The following is a 6,000-nucleotide window of genomic DNA, read 5'->3' as shown; positions in this document are numbered from 1 at the left end:
GGGCCAGCTGGGCCTCAGTATTCAAGCTTGACACCTGGTAATACCCTTGTGTGGATAGAGGGATACAATTGATCAGGGATCTCCCAATAAGTCCTCATGCATATAAAATTCTGTATTATTCAAAAAAAAGTAAGAGGATAATGAATAGATGTACCTCCACAAGAATGGCTAGGATGGAGGTGGGATTATAAAACCAACAAGTCATAGAGGACAACAACAAAAAATTCAATACTCTAGTGAATCTTGGATCTCATTGTTCTGATTGTTCCATTGATACACTGACCCATCCATTCCTCCCCATACTGTGCAACTAATGTCCTCTTCTTTGCACTTGGTCATCACAGGGTGCTCATGCAATGCATCGAAGGCCTCCTTTGATTTTTCTTGATATTGTACAGATTTCCATAGAACATTTGGGTTGCCCATCTGTCATCTTTTGCCCTTGCATGTTGAATAACCCATCTTTTCTTCCCATCATATGTTTCCCTGAACAAATCTTTAACTCCTGGTCATCTCTGAAGTTTCTCATAGTTTATATGTTGCAGATTACTCACACATAATAATGACGTGCCTATTGCCTTCTATGTGGTAGTTATGTTCAGTTTTTTTTTTTTGAGAATGTTGTAGAACCTCCCAGATGAGATGCATAATGACTCAAATGGTTTGACCCATATATCCACTCAAGACAGATCAAGTGGGTAATGAATTGGGCAGGTTATGACATACAGTTGCATGGATGACCTATCAGATTGCATATATGGGACAGACTGTATAAATGAACAATGACTTAGACCAAGGATAAAACAAAAAAGATTTGAGTGAGCTGGATTCTCTTCAGGACATTATCCAACTTCTTCAGTGATTTTAAACTTCTCCCAGAAACAAAGGTCAATCTTTGACATATCAGAATTTTACCGATATGGTTGTAAAACTGTAAGATATGAAACACAGTATGTCAATAAAGAACTAAAAATTATTATCATTACAAAACAAATATTCATCATTTTAATTATTTGTGTAACTAAGCTCAACCCCTCCCCTCTCTAAAAGAGAGTGGGAGAGCAAAGGAGGTCTCAAGGAAGCAGATGATGTGTGTTTGTGTGGGTATGCATGTGTGTATACTTGAGAGAGAGAGAAAGAGAAAGAGAGAGAGATACTTAGAGAGATATAGAGGCAGAGAGACACAGAGAAAGACAGAAATCAAGAAAGGGAGAGAGAGCAAGAAAGGTAAGTTCACTGGAGGAGTGATGAGGAGCCCTAGGAGTACTTGTCCACTGTAAGAGAGACCTCAGGTGCTCTGTAGTGCAGAGGCAAAAGAAGATGATACTTACTTGCTATTCACACCACAGATTTCTTGAACAGAGGTTTCAATTACGGGCCACTGTAGGTTAAAGGATGAAAAGGAGAGATGGGAGCTCAGCCATGCCACTGACTCCATCAGTAGTGGGACAATAAGAGAGGAGACTATAGCTGAGACTGCCAAGTCTCAGTGGCATGATTTGTACAATGGTAGATTAGCTGGACTAGTTTGCCAAGAATTCCAATAGTCAAATTCCCCCTCCCCATCCCACTGCCCTCAACTCTTACTCACTGATTCTTTCACTTTATCTGCTTTCTGCATTTTATTACCATGTGTTCACTAAAGAAACTGATTTATCCAAGATACCATTCATTGTGTACTTGTGTATCTTTAGGGAAAGTCAATGTAGCTAAGAGGGAAGCTATGGTTCTGTATAAAGAGGAAGAGAGAAGGAAATTCTTTGTTCCTTTGCTGGGGTGCTAGCTGGGGGCTTCAATGAACCAACGAGATTCAAAGTAGAGATCAAGATGAGTCTAGATTCCCCTGGGTACAATTGATATAAACAATGGCATTAGGGGGAGAGAATCTTGGTAAGGAAGGTGCAAGAGTTACTTCCTGCAGCTGTATTTGCTTTAAGGGCTTAGGAAGACTTTTTCCTCCCACACAAATTTGGAGGAAAGTATGCATGTGGGGAGCCAAGGTTGGTGACTAGAGACAAAGTCCTGCCTAATAGATAAGTAAAGAACAGAATAACTATACTTAAATAATGTAGGTTATTTTCCAGGGGTGTGTAGATAGTTCTCCAATAGCATCAAATACCTCCCAACCCCAGTCACCACAATACATCAAATGGATTTTTTTTTTTGTATGGACAAATTCAATGAACATAGAATAAGAAGGGAAGTTTTTGAATGAAGGAAAATATAAACCTTTGATAAGGGTCTAATTTCCAAGATATAAGGGGAATCAACCTAAATATATAAGCCTAGGGGCCATTTCCCAAAGGATAAGTGGTCAAATGAGATAAATGAACAGTTCTGGAAAGAATTGCCAACTATTAATAACCATATGAAAGATTGTTCCAAATCACCAACAATAAAAATCAAAATTAAAAAAAAGTCTGAGACTTTTTTGTCACATACAGAAAATTGTCAAAATGACAAGACATGGAAACATTGAATGTTGGAGAGACAGATATTAATACCTTGTTGGTGGATCTGTGAGTTGGTGAAGTCATCCTGGAAAACAATGTGTAATTCTGCTATAATAAAAAGAGGGCATGAATTGCCCATGTCATTTGACCCTTAGATTCCTCTGCTATCCAAATACCCCAGAATTATCATGGACAGAAAGAAAGATCTCGCATATAACAAAATATTAATTGCATCACTTTTTTGTGGCATCAGAGAACTAGTGTGAGAGGTGGGCAGATAAATTGTGGTAGAGGCGTGTATTGAAATACTACTACTGTTCTGAAAGTAACTATAAATATGACCAGTTTAGGGAAATTTGGGAAAACATGAGTTGAAGAGTGAGTTTAAGCAGAACCAGGAAATAGAATATACAAAACAACTAAAATGAACTAAATGGAAAGAAGAATAATAATAACAAAAAGCATGCTGTGTAGTTTTAATGACTGAGCTTGGCCTCCCAGAAGAGTGAAAAAATGAGCCTGCCTTCCTTCACTGCAGAAGTGAGAGATTCTGAATCACCACGGAAAGCACTGATAAGCAAGAATTGGAAAGAGTTAAACTTCAAATCTCTGTTTTTGATAAAAACCTGAGCTCCTGAATTATTTGGGGAAGAATATCTGATTGGACAAGAGTTGTTGAGAAAAACAACAAAGTAATTTGGCAGCAATTCAATTTTGACTGGCATTTGGTAATTGGAATATTGCATATGTTGTAGTCAATGTATTGGTTAGTTTTGCTAGCTTTTTTTTTCTCTTTCTGCAAGAAAAAGTTCACTAGGTTAGGGAGAAGGGAGGGACAGATTAACAAATGACGATAACATGAAAACAAAAGGTGCCAATAAAAATATACTGAAGTTTGCCAGTGTTATAATGCAGTAGGGGGATGAGAGGCAGAGAGGAAGGAGTCCTTGTCACTTTCTCCACTGGGCCCCTTAAAGGTAGGGCATGCAGGAGAACCAGAAAAATTATTTGCATCTCTATGTTCACGGATACCCCTACCTCCCAGAGTCTTTGACTGACTGCCTTAAACTTCTCTGTATATAACTTGTATACACCAATTTTGGTATATACTCCCCTGCTCACATCACATTTTCCCCTTTCCTCCCCTTAGAAAGTAAGCTGTTTGAAGGTAGGTGCTGTTTCAGTTTTCCTTTGTCCTCACTTGTTTTCCTTCCTCCTCCACTAAGCATGGTGCCTGCACATGGTAAGTAATAAGTAATAAATAATTGTTGATTAATTGGCTATTAAAGGCTTGGGAGTGGTAGAGCTGGTCATGAACTGACCCTCCTCAGCCCTGGGGTCTGCAGCACTCTAACTGTATCATTATCTTTTTCTTTTCACTAGGAATCTCTCTTAAATTCATAAAACTCCAATTTCGTTTTTTTTAAAAAAGCATTCTTCAGCCATGATGATCTTAACATTTTGACTGTTGTTATGGTGCATAACTGGGAGCAGCTGGCTGCTTCTGGAGAAAACCCATAAAAGTAGGCACTCTTTAAAACCTTCCACATCTGAGGGCTATCTAGGCTGTGCTTGCAATCACTAGGATGAGCTCAGAAGTCAATCCTGGGCAGTCACTGCTCGGATTCCTTATGTGACAAGAAGACAACCAGAGGGGCACTCGTGTGTTCGGTCACACTCATCTGATCCTTCAGCTGCCACGAAGTACACCCAGGCTCCCAGAAACCAAGTTATACAGTCAACAAGGTGAAAAGTCAAGAGGAGATACAGAAATTGATGTAGAGTGATTCCTGCCACTGGAACTTGTGGAGATCATGTGTTCTCTCTCACTAATCAGAAGCAGGCCTCTCTCTTCCAGCTGCAGTGGATATATTGTGTTTATTCACTTTGTACATAAGAACAAGGACTCTTCAGTGAAAACTGAATTTCCCAGCATATCTTCAGGGAAATCCATTAGACTGGCAACAGATTATCACCACCTGTTAGTGATTATTTCCACTGTTTAGTGGCCGGAATCAGAAGTCATGTCCTCTTTCCCTAGCTGAGCAAAACCAGGAGGGACCGAGGCTGATAGCACACAATGTTGATTTGATTTCATTGGGCAGTTGGTGATCAATTTCTGAACTCCATACTGCATACAGAAATCATATAGTCTTAGATTTAAAGCTGGAAGGGATCTTAGGGGCCATTTAGTTGAACCTGCTCTTTTTACAGGTAAAGAAACTGAGGCTTATTGTGGTGGAGTAACTTGCCTTTGGTCACATGGGTAGGCAGTGGTAGAGGTGGAGTTTGAACCTAGGTCTTCAGAATACAAATCCATTGCTCTTTCCACTGTACCATAGAAATGCCTTGGCAAGATAACAGATGATATTACTTCCTCGTCATTCCATCTACAAGACATTGCGGGGAGAAAGGCAGGGAGAGATCCAATGCCCAGGTTTATTTGCAAAAACTAGCCTTTATCTCCTGTATTGAGTTTCCCTCAAATCTCACCCTTTTGTAAAAGGCCAGCAAAGCCGATATTCTCGGGAACTTACTTTTTATTGTAGAAAAATGGACCAAACACCACTCCATTGAGGTGCAGGTGGCACATTTTCACTCCCAACAAATGACAGCTGTAGAAGGAAATAAAAATAAGCACAAATTATATGGGGCTTTAAGTTTGCAAAGTACTTTACATAGATTATCTCTTTTGATCTCCTGTACAGGCTGACACAAAGAGTAGCAAGTGGTGATAGAGGAAAAGAAGACTTTCAAATGACACCTCATTAACCACATTGGCAGGAGACAGATTTTTTTTTTTAAGGTTGACCTTGTCAGTTTGTAACTCTTCCATTGGAAATTGGTTACGTGTTCATAATCTAATGGATCGGTATTTTCAGACTGGCACAAATCACTGGAGTGTTGGAGACAATTACATAGAGTAGTTCGATGTCATGTAGAACACACTGGATCTAGGATTACAGAATCTTGGAGTTGGATGGGAGCTCAGAGGATCTCCAAGCACTGGAGTAAGAAGACTCATTTGATAGTCCCAAGCCAACACTTTAAGAACAAAAATAAATGAAGAGACCCAATACCTTGTGAAGTGGCCCATTCTACACTAGATTACTATACTACATTAATGCTGATTATTAGAACATCTTTCTGATGTTGATTAAGCTCAACCCTTAAATATCCATTTTGGAATTTACCACCCCTTGCTCCTATTTCTGCCCTTTGGGGCAGAGACATAGAATTAAGTCTAACCCCTCTTTCACATTACGGTCCTTCAAATCATTTATTTATTTATTTTGTGAGGCAATCGGGATCAAGTGACTTGCCCAAGGACACACAGCTAGTATGTGTCAAGTGTTTGGTCTGAGGCCAGATTTGAACTCAGGTCCTCCTGACTTCAGGGCCAGTATTCTACCCACTGCGCCACCTAGCTGCCCTCCTTCAAATTATTTAAAAAAAAAAACTAGTTGTATCCTGCTCTTTCTGACCCCGTTTAGGGTTTTCTTGGCAAAAATACTGGTCTGCCATTTCCATCTCCAGTTTGTTCTAC

This window comes from Vombatus ursinus, unplaced genomic scaffold, assembly GCF_900497805.2.
Source record: "Vombatus ursinus unplaced genomic scaffold, bare-nosed wombat genome assembly UNPS02010193.1, whole genome shotgun sequence".
Classification (NCBI taxonomy): domain Eukaryota; kingdom Metazoa; phylum Chordata; class Mammalia; order Diprotodontia; family Vombatidae; genus Vombatus; species Vombatus ursinus.
This window is presented reverse-complemented; position numbering follows the sequence as displayed.